Source organism: Pinus tabuliformis, chromosome 4_2 (genome assembly GCF_031772625.1).
Source record: "Pinus tabuliformis cultivar Carrire ecotype Pingquan chromosome 4_2, CPIR1, whole genome shotgun sequence".
NCBI classification, from domain to species: Eukaryota; Viridiplantae; Streptophyta; class Pinopsida; order Pinales; family Pinaceae; genus Pinus; species Pinus tabuliformis.
In genome coordinates this window covers 861,006,710-861,023,258 of record NC_142304.1, presented here as the reverse complement: position 1 = coordinate 861,023,258, position 16,549 = coordinate 861,006,710, and the positions used below count along the sequence as shown (strand labels likewise).

At 36.8% G+C, this 16,549-nt stretch overlaps 1 pseudogene; it reads left to right on the top strand.

Moving 5' to 3' along the window:
* Positions 1-15,348, top strand: part of LOC149172385 (plasma membrane ATPase 1-like) — a 33,861-nt pseudogene extending 18,513 nt beyond the window's left edge.
* The last annotated feature ends 1,201 nt before the right edge of the window (positions 15,349-16,549 follow it).

Below are 16,549 nucleotides of genomic sequence, written 5' to 3'. Positions count from 1 at the left end.
TGGATTGTTTTCGTCGTCAGTCATGCTATCGCTATTGTGAATTAATTTCACAATTCCAGCATCATCGTGAACTAGCTCGTTTGTTCATTCTACATTTACATGATGGCCATGTAAACCTCGCCGGAGTTGATTTTATTTTGTCACCAGAGACTATTGCAGAGGCCACTGGGATACCAAATGTTGGAGAGCAATGGAATAAACATCAGCAGCTGGAGAAATCTTATTATGAGCCATACATCAAACCTGGGTATATGAGGCACTTGAGCAGGGTTTTTCCTTTCCAGTACCTGAATGATCAGTTTGCACCTTTGATGAAACTCATTATTCGGTATTTCAGTTGTGAAGGCAGATTCTCCCGTCTTTATGCGTACCATGTCCGTTTGTTGATGCATTTTACAAGGGTACGTATGATGAACATTCCATACTTCATGTTTCGCAACATAGAGAAGATGGTGCCTCGTGTACAAAGGAAGACCCCAGCACAACAACATAGCAGTATTTATCATTACGCATTGATCAAGATCGTAGTGGTTCATCAGTTGGCACAGCAGGGTATTACTTGGGAGGATTTTATTTCTCGTGACTTTTTCACAGTGCCTCAGCCACCTCCAGAGATAGTTCATGATGAGGGAGGGCCTTCGCATCAGTTTGACATTCCTGAGACCGAGCATGTCAATGCTCCAGCATGTGTGACATATCAGCGAGGCCACAAAGTCTTATTTGCAGCTACACGATGAGTATTATCTCCACATGGTGTGGAAGGGGTCTCACCTTCTTCTTCAGTATAGGTACAGGTTCAGGACAGTGGCAAGGGGCCAATTTATGAGGAGGGCCATTCAGGTGGTCATGATATTGATGATGCATTGGGTGATGTGGATAGGAGCCCTCCTAGCTCGAAGCTGAAAGAGATCATCCAAGAGCAAAAGACCGAGATTGATAGCTTGAATGAGAAGTTGTTGAAGGTGGAATGTCTAATCAAATACTTGGAGCAGCGCAATAAACAGTTAGAGGATGAGCATACACTTATAGAGCTGCGACGAATCCGTGAAGACCGAAGGTTGGCCCGTAAAAGACCTGGTGATTTGACACCTGTTGCGCGGAAATTTTGGCTTGAGAAAGTCAATCGACATCTGGAGGAGTTGTTGGCGAAGGCCAATAGAGACAAAGACATGCTTCGTCACATGAAAAATCATTATTGGGCTCGCATGCATGTTGGCAAGGCAAAAATGAAGATTTTGCAAAGGAGGTTGAGCAAAGCACTAAAACGGCAAAAGAAGCTAGATCCACTTCGAGTTTTGGTCGAGGCTTCGCTGGCTGAGCATGACACATGATGGAGGGTCTTCACTCCGAATTTGAGCGAATTCGGAGAAAATTTTGTCATTTTGAAAATTTTGGTCCCCAAAAACAGGTTTTTTGGTTGTACGCGCAGCGCGCATGCGCACTCGCTTTTGATTGGGACACTTGCTGGAGGAAAACTTTATATTTCTGGGTTTTTCATGGTAAGTTACTGCATGCTCAGCTATTTCCGAAGCATTTCATCAAGTTCTGGACAGTCAAAAGGCACAAAAACACCATGAAAACCACCTTGCTGCCACCTTTTGCAACAGCAGGAAGTACCTCTGGGAGAATGCAGTTTTGAGGGGCAAATGAGCTCCAAATTGGGAAATTCCACTTGGGTTGGAAAATAGACATCCAGGGCTTTCCAACGAGCTATCGTGAGCTCAATTTGGATGCCGGGAAGTGCCTCAAAATCAGTCTGAAAGGTGCGCTGCGCATAGAGGTTTTTGGTCAATTTTTCACTTGCCAGCTCAGGATTTCGGCCAGTTTTCACCAGTTTCACTCCTTGATGTGATTTTTGACTCAACATGATGTAATTTGATGTATGTAAGGTAACATGGCACTTGTCTACCTTCTTTTAGATGATTCATTCACAAATTAGCACGAAATTAATGTAATGAATCAGGTTCCTTCTTTTTAGAGGCAGGTTGTTTTGGTCACCTAGATTCCTGCTCCATGTTTAGAATTTGTTGAAACTGCTCTTAGAAGGAGGAGCTCGACCCCTAGAGGTTAGGGAATGAGGTTAGCTTGATCTATATATGTAAATTTTCATTCAGTAGCACAGGTTGGACTCTTGGGAAGATTTTGGCACACTATTGTACATATTTTTCATATTTTGGCTAAGGAAAGATCAGAGATTTTGCAGCACCTGTTGGGATCCTTGTGGCTTTCAGTTCTTGATGGTGTTATCTCTCAGTTTATTGTAAGTTTATTCATGTTTAATGTATGTCATTCCCTTCTTATGCTTCTGAAACTAAATGAATGAGTAAATGAGGTTGAATCCATTGTTTACAGTGCTCTTCCTTTAAATTTGTTTAGTTTTACATGTTTTCGCCAGTTTGGAGAGGATCCATGTTCTCCTTTGCCCTCTTCAGCTCCTTGTCGTTCTGATCCATCCATACACCTGATCAAAGACATCAAGACTATTGCCTACCTCGCCCCAACTCGAATTCTGCAAAGATCTGACCTCAATCCCCGCACCCAAAATTGGTTTTCCCGTTTCTCCAACAAAAACTCAAAAAATCTAAATCAAACCTTCCTATCTCTTTACTAGCCTAAAATCAGTATTAAATTTGAGTCATCTCAGCTCCTCTGAAAACCTTTTGCCGAGATAGACCCGGAGAGAGCCCTCTCCTGTCCTCGTAGGGCTAGCTACGAGGCTGAGCGTGGTTTGATGTAGCCTTGAGTTTTGCCTTCCTCAGCCTGAGGCAGATTTGAGCGCTAACAGAAAGGAAGTTTTATTTCTACTGCATCTCTGTATTTATTAATATAGCTGTAATTTGTTGTGTTCCTGTTTAAATTTGGATCAAGAGGGAAATATATTTCAATCCTAAATATATTGTGATTTGTCAAACCCAACTTAGTGTCTTCATGTGAAGACCATGGTTTTATTTTACAACAGTTCATTATGTGTTACAAAGTGATCTACACACATGCTTCCATATGCATGTGTGTATAACATGAGCCATCACATTTTCCATTATACTTAGTTTTTCTCTTTTCACTCTATGCAAAATAGTTAGTAAAAACAAAATTGACCAATAACCATATGTAGGTTTACAATGATGATAAACTTAGAATTGGTATTTGATATTTAGTAGATAACATAAAACATTAATTTTATTTTAATACCTATGAGTAGTGAGCCTAATATATTTAAAGACTTGGTGGGTACCATAACCTTGAATTTTCATAGATTAACTATCTTTTAATGAAAAGATTTGAAAAAAAATTGGAGAGATTTTTAGCATAATTAATTAAAAGTTTAAATTAGAAAATGAATTAAATGCTTATGAGTATATATAATCCCTAATAAAAAATCATTAGTATTTAATAATTTATCATTATAGATTTTTTAAACTTATTTTTATTAAATTCTATAACAATATTAATTAGTAAAATCATATAAATTAAATGGTTGTTAATCGTTAATATGCATTAATCTATGATAAACATCAAAGAACTTCATAATATTGTACACAACCAACATTACTAAATTTGAAAAATCATAAAAGTTAACTAAATTATAACTTAATTTAAATAGTTATTATTAATAATAATTGCAAAAGTAATTAATATGAGTTAAACACATAACATTTGAAAGTAAAAAAACATGTAATAAGACTTTTAATCACGGAGATTCACCCCTAGTTTACTATGGAGATTCTTAATTTGTAAATAGACTTTTTTACTATGACCTATCAATAATACACATTCAAAATACTATTCATTTCATATGACTATTTTTAAATTAATCATTTTAATTAAAAGAACATAAAAGACATAACTACTTTTGAAATAAATCTCAAACTCTTATATGTTATAATTATTAAAAATATTCTAAAATATTTCTTTAAAATTAATTCTTACCAACCATCTAATAATTATTAATGGCTAAAAGAAAATTAAGTTATTATAAGAAGGTCATCAACCCCACCCTAGAAGATCAAAAGTATTTCTCTATTTTAATTAGCTCAAAGAAGAAAATTAATATAGCAAAGATTAGAACGAATTCTCATGAGCTCCATAGTGAAACAGGTCCTTGGGCAGCTCCTAAAATGCCATGGATGGAAAGGATCTGCCATATATGTGAGAATAGGAACATTGAGAATGAAAACCACTTCCTCTTAGAGTGCCCCGCGTACAACCACATTAGAGCTCAGTTTCACAATCTTTGTTACAACACTGACCTTCCTAGCCTTTTACAATGTCAAAATTATAGTGAGCTCGGAAGGCTTCTCTCCAAGCTTTTTGAGCATAGGAATAAAATCTTAAATCAAAATAAATAATTTATTTCTTTAGGTTCGATAGACCATTGTTTGGTCTCAGCGAACGTTAACCACCATCATCATTATCATCATCAACAATAATTAAATTATAATTAAATTAAAATTCTATTAAAAATAAACATACATATAATTTAAAAAATTAAATATCAGTAATTCTTAAAATATTAAAATTATAATTTAATATAAACAAAATATACATCAGGGAAAATGGAAATAGTAATGAAATGAAACCTCTAGGAAATGCGCTTTCCAATGCAATCAACTTTATGATATATAATATTATCCAATGCAATCAATTAACTTTGTGGAATTTGTGGAACATCTCCTCCCCTAACTAACTATTTATGTATTATTATAAGATTTTTTATAAAAAAATTATCAATATTTATATCACATAGTATTGAGGTTTTTTTCAAAGTTACAGTTACATTTCCCTAGTATACGGGTTATAAAATTGTAAACATATCTCAATATTAAATACTTTACTCTCATATATGGTTTATTTTTTAAATTATATTTGTGTATTATTAAATTTTTTTATTATTAAAAATGTTTTAAAATAAAATAAGAGCTACATAGTAGCTACCTGCCGCCTAACTTAAATATAGTTTAAGGAAACAAAAAAATAATAAAGACAAAAATTTTATCTCAGAAATAAAACAACTAATAAATAATTATATTGTTGAATATTGTCACTAAAAATTAAAAAATATGATTAACTAATATTGTTTATATTAGAATACATATATTTATATGTGTGTATTTTTTTATTAATATATAAGTATTTATAATTAATTTTATTAAATTATTCTTTTAATATAGTTATAAGTCACTTTAAATTGAAAATATTGTGAAAAAGATATGTTTCTGAAAATAGAAATAATAAGAAAAAAATTAATATAGTTATAAGTCACTTTAGTTCTTTACGCGTTGTAAGTCACGTGCCGACATCAAACCATGTCTCCAGGAAATTCAGGTCTTTCATTCTTTCCGCGTTCTAAGTCGTGTGCCCATTTTGCCACCCAACTTCAAACCATATTTTCACTATCTACACTTTAAAATTATCCGTAAAGATTTCAGTGGCGCTCTATATGACAAATTTCCTTTGACTATACTCTGGTCAAAATGTAATCGCAAAGTTCATTAAAAGATTTCACACAAAGCATATTTTTGGCATTACCAATGAAACCGTATGCGGAACGCTCTCCGAGAAACCAGGTGGCAAGGCTCACGTTGATTTCTCTTAGTCATCGACGCACATTTAAAACCATTTAGCCCTCATAAGGAAGTAATTTAAACACAGAATGAGTTAATAAGAGGATAATTGAGCCTTTCAGTGGTAGTAGAGGAAGTAATTTAATAAGAGGATAATTTTTGTTAATAAAATTTATAATTTACTCATTTTCAATATCCACAGACCACCGACCAACCACTGTTCACAAAAAGACTGAAAGTGGACTCTTGTTGTGAACTTCTTACTTTGCACACATTCCCACTGTTAGTTGTGTTGATAAGTACTCTGGGATTGTTTATATTAAGTGGATGACCAAACATTTTCCATAATTGTAGTTGTGAGACCTTTCTTCAATTATGTTCCATTGCGTCAATCACTGGGCTCTTGCAGTAAGCCGCATTCCTGGTAATTGAGAGACGTGGTTCCCTAATTGTAGTTGTGCGAACTGTCTTCTATAATGTTGCACTTCGACAATTAGGGAGTTGTCAAAATGAGGAAGCATAAACTCGCCATGGACATCTCTTTTTTCCTTGTTTCTATACCCATCATCTACTATGATCACCAACTCATTATTCCATGGAGATGCCAGAGTCCTTATTTCAATGAAAGCGGGAAGGGTTGATTCTAGTCAACTGTTAGATAGCTGGAGTGTCTCCAATTACTCCACCCATTGCTCGTGGACTAGCGTCCAATGTGACCATGTAGGCCAAGCAGTGGCTCTGCATCTCTCCTATATGAGGATGTCCGGACCATTCCCTAGTGAGGTTGTTAGAACATTCCGGGGAGGCAGAGGAGAGTAGACTTGTTTGGAATTTGGTTGCGGCAAGGAAATTACAACTAATGTTCGGTTGTGCAAGGTAAGTCTTATGTTGCCACAAAGACTTAAATAATACACAACAAATAACTCACGGGAAAATAGAGTAAAAGCAAAAGGGTTGCGGTAAATTTACTCATGAATTTTTAAGCCACATCACTACATAACATATTTTGTATTATATTTTAAACGTAGGAAAATACATTCACGTGATAAATGGAGGCTACAACTTCAAGTGAAAAACAAAAAAAACTTATTGCGATTTATACATAGCTAGGGTTGCAGAGTAAATGTGTGTAAAACTGGTTTTCACGCCCCCACCAATATTTCCTCCACGATTTTCTCCTCACTACCTCACAAAATTCCACCCTCTTTCCCTTTCTCACTTGCCCAACAATGCAAATGACTTTTATATTCATATTTATCTCAACATACAAATTTGACATTAATACACCCAACAATGCAAATGACTTTTACATTCATATTTATCTTAATATGCAAATTTGACATTAATACATGACAGAGCAGATAATTAATACACTGCATGGGTGATTTTACATAGTAAATGGTTTTCTGAACTTGTAGGTGTTGTGGAGTGTGGGCAATAGTTGCGGAGTGAATGCTTGCCCATATTTATTTACCAAACTTCATTAAGTGCCTTAACTTCTTTGTTGTGTTTTGTAATGGTCAACATTGTGCTCCTATTCTGACTTCAATCCTTTTGCCTACACACAAAATCACAACCGTTCAGTTGTTGACTTGACAAGCATGGTGTACTTCTATTCTGACTTCAATCCTTTTTCCTGCACACAAAATCACAACCGTGCAGCTGTTGATTGGGCAAGCATGGTGTTTGTCAGTGTGTTTAAGGCGGTGATTGGGATTAATATTCCCAACACTCCCCCTTAATAAAAACTGTCATCATTGAAAATTCCCAAAGAGTCTCTGAGATAAACAAAACTTTCACGTGCCAATGACTTTGTGAAAATATCAACAAATTGTTCCTATGACCTGCAGTGCTAAAACACAATTTCATCATTGTTAATCAACTCTTTGATAAAATGATATTTAGCATCAATATGCTTGGTCCTCTTGTGAAAGACAAAATTCTTTGACAATGCAATTGTTGAAGTGTTGTTGCAGAAAATAGTCGTCGTTCCCTCTTGGTTGTGGCAAAGATCCCTCAACATCCTTCTCATCCAAACTGCCTAACACGCTACTGCTGTTGCGGCGACATATTCAAATTCTTCTATTGATAGTGACACTATTGGCTGCTTTTTGGAGGCCCATGAAATGGCTTCGGAACCCAAATGAAAAAAGTATCATGATGTGCTCTTTCTGTCATCGACACTTCCTACCCAATCACTGTCAGTGTAACCAACCAACCTGAAATCATCTGTTGCGGTGTACAAAATGACATATTGTTTTGTCCCATTGACATACCTTAGAATCCTTTTCGTTGCTTGCCAATGTGTTTCCTTGGGTGTCTCCATGAACCTCAACACCAAACTCACTGCATACATTATATCCGGCCTAGTGGTGGTCAAATACATCAAGCTGTGTATCATACTTTTATATAATGTCGGATTGACATTTTCGTTGCTATCTTCTTTGCTCAACTTCAACCCCATGATAGTTGGAGTTGGTGCGGGCTTGCTGTTCTACATTTTAAACCTCTCCAAAATGTCTGCAACATACTTGCTTGAGAGATAAAAATGCCATTTTATGTTTTTTTTACTTCTATGCCCAAAAAATAGCTTAACAATCCCAAGTCAGTCATTTCAAATTCATTCTTCATGACTTGTTTGAAATCAGCGATGAGAAAATCATTATTGCCTATAAAAATCAAATCATCTACATATAAGACAACAATAAGAATCTTACCATCACTCTCTTTGATGTAGAGAGTAGGATCACCATCACATTTGTCGAAACCATTGTCCAACAAGTAGGCATCTATCCTGTTGTACCATGCACGTGGTGTTTGCTTCAGCCCATAAAGAGCTTTCCTCAATCGATACACTTTGTCTTCTTGGCCTTCTACCTCATAACTAGGTGGTTGCGCAACATACACTTCCTCTTTCAGCACTCCATTCAAGAACGTTGATTTTACATCCATTTGATACACTTTCTATTGATGTTGCGCAGCAATCGCCACAATTGTACGCACTCTCTCCATCTTTACGACTGTCGCGTACGTCTCTGTGTAATCTCTTCCATGTTGATGCTTGTATCATTTGACAACTAATCTTTCTTTGTGCCTTTCAATCTTTCCCTCAGCATTGCTCTTGGTCTTATAAACCCACTTCACTCCAATGAATTCTTTTCCTTGTGGAAAGTTCACTAACTTCCATTTTTCATTATTTTCTATTGCTTCTATTTCTTTCTCCACTGCCGCAACCTATTTTTCTTCTTTCATTGCATATTCAAAATGGATTGTATCATCCACATGACAAAATAATGTAAATAAGGAATTTAGACTAGCACTACTATCAATCTCATATTGCTCATAAATCTCATTTAAATTTCTAAATTTTGGTCTTCTTGTGCTTGCTAAAGTGGGCTTGACATGTCACTTGGTGTTCTGCTTTGCTGCGTGCTTGGAGAAGCACTTGCTTGACTGCGTGATGTTGTCCTGTTATTTGTCGATGGTGTTGTTTGCTACCTACTTTGTTGCACTTGAATGGGAGTAGAGGGAGTCATTGTTGAGGAATTACTTACTGCTGTCAATTCCACTTTGTCCTCGTGGTATACATGCTTTGACATTGACTGTCTTCTCTAAAATTCCATTCCATGCTTCTTCTTATATGAACTGCACACCTATGCTGATTATGACCTTCTTCATTAATGGATTGTAGAGTTTGTATGCCTTGGATTCATCACTGTATCCAACAAATATACATTTCTCCCCCTTGTTGTCCAACTTCTTCCTCAACTCATCCAAGACATGTGCATATGCCACACAACCAAAGACTCTCATGTGAGTGACACTATGCTTTCTTCCACTCCATGCCTCTTCAAGAACTATGTTTTGGATGCTTTTGGTTGGACATCTATTCAAGATATATGTTGCACAAGCGACAACTTCAGCCCAATAATCATTTGGAAAATGATTTGCTTTCAACATACTCCTTTCCATTTCCATAATGGTCCTATTCTTCCTTTCCGCTACACCATTTTTTTGAGATGTATATCTTGTTTTAAATTTCTTGTGAATTCCATGCTCCCTGCAAAATCGAAGGAAGTCATTTGAGATGTGTTCACCACCTCTGTCAGTCCTGAGGACTTTGATGTAGTGTCCACTTTCCTTCTCAACAAGAGCCTTGTATTGGTGAAAGCACTCAAACACTTCACTTTCTTGATTTATGAGATAGACCCATGTCTTCCATGTGTAGTCATCTATGAAGGTCAATAAATAATGGCTGCCACCAAATCATGGTGTCTGCATTGGTCCACATAAATCTGAATGGAAAATCTCCAAAGGTGCCTCTGACCTTACTGACTTTCCTGTTGGAAATGTCTCTCTATGTTTCTTGCCCAAGATACATCCTTCACATAGGCTATTTGGTTTTTCTATAAGTGTTAATCCCTTCACCATGCCTTTTCTATGCAGCAAATTCAAACCTCCAAAGTTGAGATGTCCGAATCTCAAATTCCATGACCAATTTCCATCTTTGACCTCTGCTTGATAGTTCACTTGTGTGACAACTGCCTATTTTCTTCCATCCTCTTGTGAGTTCATTGATAGTTGTGCTTGTGCACCTTCTTCTTTCAAATTTGATCTTATCTTTAGGGGAAACATTTTATTATCTGTCATCTGAACCTTTGGAATCAGCCGTCTTCTTGGAGGCATATCCAAAATTATAAACACATCATTTTTTAGGAAGACATTGTAGCCCTTTTGCATGAGTTGTCAAATGCTTATGAGGTTATGCTTCAGACCGGGGACAAAGTAAACATCTGAGATTTACTTCTTCTCCCCCTTCTTTGTTAGGGTATTAACTCTTCTTTTTCCCATGACAGAGGCTTTGCTATCAGTCCCTAATGTCACTTTAGATTTCACGCTTTCATCTAGATTGGAAAACATTTCTATGTTCCCTAACATGTGGTTGCTACACCTTGAATATAGATACCATATATCACTTTTTTTTCTTGTGCTACATTACAAGCTAAAAACATGCTATCATGGTTCTAATTTTATTTTGTGAAATTTACACTTGGTTTGTTACTAATGTCATATTGTTTATTTCTACATTCATTTACATAATGACCATACTTCTTACAGTAATTACATTGAATTTCAGATTTATCATACCTCTGACCTTGTGCTTGATTTTGGCTTGGGTCTTGACTTGGATTTTGATTGCTGCCCCTTCCACTTGAGCTTGAAGGGCTGCTTCTTCCACCTCTATGTGGGCTTCTTCCTTTTCCTCTAGCATATGGTCTTCCTCTGCCTCGACCTTGACCAAAAGAAACTTGTGTCTTGAAGGCATGCTCCAATGAGGAGCTTGTTGCTCTATTCGGTCTATGTTCATGAGAAATCAATGATGCATGAAGCTCATCCATTAAGAACTATCAGAGATCCTTTGTCTCTTCTATGGCCACAACTATGGCATCAAACCTTGTTGGCAAACTTCTCAAAACTTTCTCAACTATTCTCCTTTCTTCAAGTGTCTCACCATGAGACCTAATTTGAGTAACCAACCCAATTACATGTGTAAAAAACAAGTCTACATTCTCAGACTCTTTCATATGAAGTGTTTCAAAATCTCTTCTCAACATTTGCAGTTTTTCTGTCTTCACTTTTTCCATGCCTTGGTATGCTATCTAGAGGGTCTCCCATGCTTGCTTGGACTTCATTGATGTTGAAACCCTTGGGAAAACACTTTCATGAACTGCTTGAAAAATGTAGAAGAGGGATTTTGCATCCTTCTTCTTGTTGTTCCTTAATAGATCACTTTCTGCTTGAGACAGGGCATTGTATGCTGCTGCATCTACTGGTTCTTGAAAATCATTCTCCTTCAAATCCCAAATGTCTTGAGAAGAAAACAGGGCCTTCATTGTGATAGCCCAATAATCATAATTTTTTCCATTAAACTGGGGTATCTGAGGATTAGTCAAGATTGTGCTTGATGTTTCCATTTCTGGGTGAAAGAAAAAACTTTCTACCTGCTGGCAAATACACTTCAAAAATTCTGCCCTCAAAACAATTTTTAATTGCTAGTAAAAACACTTGTTTTTACACTAACAATATTTAACCCACTTTGATACCATGTTAGAAAATTTTACGGGGAGGCAGAGGAGAGGAGACTTGTTCAGAATTTTGTTGCGGCAAAGAAATCACAACTAATCTTGGGTTGCAGCAAGGTAAGTCTTATGTTGCGGCAAGGATATCGCAACCTCACAGAGACTTAAATAATACACAAAAAATAACTCACGACAAAACAGAGTAAAAGAAAAAGGGTTGTGATAAATTTACTCATGAATGTTTAAGACCACATTGCAACAAAACATACTTTGTATTATATTTCAAACATAAGAAAATGCATTCGCGACAAATGGAGGCTGCAGCTCCAAGTGAAAAACACAAAAAACTTACTGCGATTTACACATCACTCTGGTTGCGGAGTAAATGTATGTAAAACTGGTTTTCACGCGCCCACCAATATTTCCTCCACGATTTTCTCCTCACTACCTCACATAATTTCACTCTCTTTCGCTCTCTCACTTTCCCAATAATGCAAATGAATTTTACATTCATATTTATCTCAACATACAAATTTGACATTAATACATGACAGAGCAAATAATTAATATGCAGCATGGGTGATTTTACATAGTAAATGGTTTTCTAAACTTGCAAGTGTTGTGGAGTGTGGGCAACAGTTGCGGAGTGAATGCTTGCCCATATTTATTTACCAAACTTCATTAAGTGCCTTAAATTCTTTATTGTGTTGCGTAACAGTCAGCGATGTACTTCTATTATGACTTCAGTCGTTTCGCGTGCAAACAAAATCACAATAGTGCAGTTGTTGACTGGGCAAGCATGGTGTTTGTGAGTGTGTTTAAGGTGGTGGTTGGGATTAATATTTCCAACAGAGGTCACAAATCTTCAAGCCTTCCGTTTCCTCAACATCTCTAATAACTTTCTCACTGGAAGCCTCTCGTCCAACATATCAAAACTGTGTAACCTAGAGGTCCTTGATGTCTATTACAACAATTTGTCAGGAGAATTTCCATTGAATGTGAGCTATCTATCGAAGCTCAACCATCTTGAGCTGGGAGAAAATTTCCTTTTTTCGGGCAGTATTCCTCGTGAGTATGGGAAGTTGACAAATATAGAATATCTTTCATTGTATGGAAATAGTTTTGGTGGAAGAATACCAAGAGAGCTTAGCAATCTTGTGAACTTGAAAACATTTTATTTAGGCTATTACAATGCATTCGATGGAGATATTCCTCCCGAGATAGGAAATTCGAGCAAGCTTGCGGAACTCGATATGTCTGGCTATGGTCTTATTGGTGCTCTTCCTTCTCAACTTGGTGGTCTAAAAAATGTGGTTGCGTTGTATTTATATGATAATAGCATCATTGGTCGTATTCTCCCTGAACTGGGTAATCTTACGAGCTTAAGATGCATGGATCTATCCAATAACTCTCTCTGGACAAATACCCATGGAACTCTCAGAGCTAAAAGAGTTAAAAGAGCTGTATTTTTCCTCAAACATACTACATGGCGAGATTCCACCTTTCATTGGTGATTTTCCATATTTGGAGGATTTGAACCTTTGGGGGAACAATTTCATAGGCCAGATGCCCCAGAAACTGGGCATGAGTGGACACCTAGTGGAAATTGACATTTATTACAACAAACTGATTGGTTCCATTCCTCAGAGTCTTTATAGGTGTGGAAGGCTGGAGATATTGACTATAGAAAATAATTTATTCTTCGGCCAGATTCCTAATTCTTTGGGCAAATGTAATTCTCTGTATATGGTCCTCATGCAGAAAAATTATTTGAATGGTTCGATCCCTGCAAGCTTACTATACTTACCCATGCTGACTGTGATCCAACTGCAAAACAATTATCTGAGTGGGAGAATATCGTAGCAAACAAATGTTGTATCCTCCATGTTATTGCGGCTTGATATTTCCAATAATTGTTTGAGCGGTTCTCTTCCTTCTTCCATAGATCAATTATCTGTGTTGTGGATGCTTCTCATCCATGGAAATCGATTAAGGGGTAATGTTCCACGAGAGATTGGCCGACAGATGAATATTTCTATGATCGATTTCAACGAAGACAGGTTTAATGGTATGATTCGTAGGGAGATTAGCAACTGTGCTTTACTCCAATATATCGATCTTAGTCGTGGTCCAATCCTAGTGGAAATTAACAAGATGAAAAATCTCAACCATCTGAACATATCTGGAAATCAGTTGAACGAGAGCATTCCAAGAGAATTTGGAAAAAAAATATACACAGACTTCTCAAACAACAACTTTTCAGGCCTCGTTCCAGACGGTAGTCTATTTTATTTTCTCAATGTAAGTGGGAATCCATATTTATGCGGAGCCGAGTTAGGCTCTTGTGGGTCAAGACACATCAAAGTTGGACTTCTCTTAGCTCTCTTAGCGTTTGGACTTTTCATCTTCTGCTCGCTTGCCTTGGCAAGTCTGGTAATCGTAAATAAGGCAAGGCCTGTTAGGAAGGAAGGCGAGGGCAGGACCTAGCAGAGGACGACCTTTCAAAAAGTCAACTTTGGGACCGAGGACATCTTGAAATGCATAAAAGAGGAGAACATAATCAGCAAAGGAGGAGCGGGAATTGTGTATAGAGGGATCATGCCTGATGGTGAACAAATTGCAGTCAAGAAGCTCACAAGTATTAGAACATTCAATGTTTGTCCAAACGATTATGGCTTCTCTACAGAAATTAGGACTTTAGGAAAAATCCACCATTGTCACATTGTTAGATTGCTGTCATTTTGCTCCAATCATGACACAAATCTTATTGTGTATGAATACATGCCAAATGGAAGCCTAACAAATTTTCTTCACGGGATCAATGGATGACATTTGGATTGGGATAAGAGATACAAAATTGTAGTGGAGGCTATCGAGGGGTTGTGCTATCTTCACCACGATTGTCAGCTGAGTATCATTCATCACGACATCAAATCTAGTAACAATTCTTTTGGACTCAAACTTTGAAGCACACGTTGCAGATTTTGGCTTAGCCAAGTTCTTGCATCACTATGGTACCTCAGAGGCACGACCTCAATCCTAGGATCCTTTGGCTACATAGCTCCTGGTAAATCGATGTATCAATATTTTTCTCATTTTAGAACACTAATATATTGTAGTCCATAGGAAATTTTAGTAGAAGGTCGACTAACAATTTTACTGTTGACACTGATGTGGAAGATATCGAACAAAATCATTTCAATAAAGTGTGTGACTTCACCAAGTCAGAACAACACTAACATAAATTTGAACTATTCTTGATTTTTCGTCTTATTTTAAATTTATTTATGCATCTAACATTCAACTTAGCATTGATTATTGAATTAGCAGAGTACCTATACACTCTAAAACTGGACAAGAGGAGCGACGTATACAGGTTCGGTGTGGTTCTGCTTGAGATGATTACGGGTAAAGAGGCAGTGGGTGAATGTGAATTTGAGGAAGGCATGAACATAATAGAGTGGGTGAATAAGATGACAAATTGGAAAAGAGAAGAATTAAGGAAGATTATAGATCTGAGGTTCAACAGCATTCTAATACGAGAAGCCATGCACATGTTCTCCGTGGATCTGTTATGTACACAAGAACAATCGGTCGATAGGCCTACCATGCGGGAGATAGTCCACAGGCTCATAGGCGAAGTCAATGGATTAACATTGAATTCTCATGGAGAAAAGGATCGACCAAATCCACCATCCGTGGATTAACATGGTTTCTCAATGTACGTCAGTTAGTGTTATGCTCTGTTACTGTTTCTGTCAGTTAGTTTTATGCTTTCCTATTTTTTCTGTCAGTTAGTGTTATGTTGGGAAGTAATGTTTCCATGTCGTGTATAATTGTTATTATTAGTTAGGAGGAGCCAATCTAGAAGCTGTTGATTCCTAAGTTATGAGTTGGAGTCGTGTCATGTCTAATTCATAATCTGTGTAAGTAAGTGATCAAAGTCATATATATGTAATTGCTTTATATGATCAATAAAATCATTGTGTTTTTTGTGTCGTGTTCTCAATCCCTCTGATTTTTCTAACATGGTATCATAACCTATTCTGGCTTGACTCCCATGCAGTTGAGACAACATTGAGGATTGAATCTTTGTAATTAAATTAATTTAGTGTGTGACTTTCATGTGGTGTGTGTAGACTTATTTGTTGTGAAGATCCAAATTGTTTTTTTTTTTTAAGTTAGTTTGAAGAGTTTGTTGTGATAGATCCGCAACCATACCTGTTTGAAGAAATTAACTTTAATTGAGTCTAAGCACAATGTGAAGAGAATTATTCTCTTTGCCTCCCACAACATGAAGCACGTTGATCTGTGAATATGTTTTGGGGTGTATGAAGCATTGTTGAAGATTTATGTTGTGGCGGTTTCTGAGATCTATTGATCTGAGTGTAAGATTAATAAAATTGTGAGATTCATATGGGTTTTTGTTTAATGTGGGATTCGTTGTTTGAAGAGATGCAACTGCAGCTTGTGAATATTGTGTGAGTTGTTGGGGTTTCTATTGGGATTTTCTAGTTTGCCAGAAAAGTTAAGGGGATATGTTTTTGAGCTTTATCCTTCATTAGGAGATCTACAACTGGTGATATTTGTAAGGTCTGTTTACCTACTTTCAGGCTATCCTCCGCATTTTCTATCAAAACCTTCCCTCCGCCTGTTTTATAAAGTCAAACATTGTGCATCTATCAACATATTTCCGCATAATGGATATGTTTGGTTGTTGTGATCAGAGGTCGATTTCCAATGGCCGCATGGAAGGGACTCTGTCCAAAGAGCAGTGGTTGCATGGAAGGATTCATGGTCGTTGAGGGTCATTACACCGAGGCGGACAAATTCGTGAAACTGTAAGGACATATCGGACAGACAGATGTGTGTAAGAAGAAAAACACCATGATCATGATTTCTCTGTAG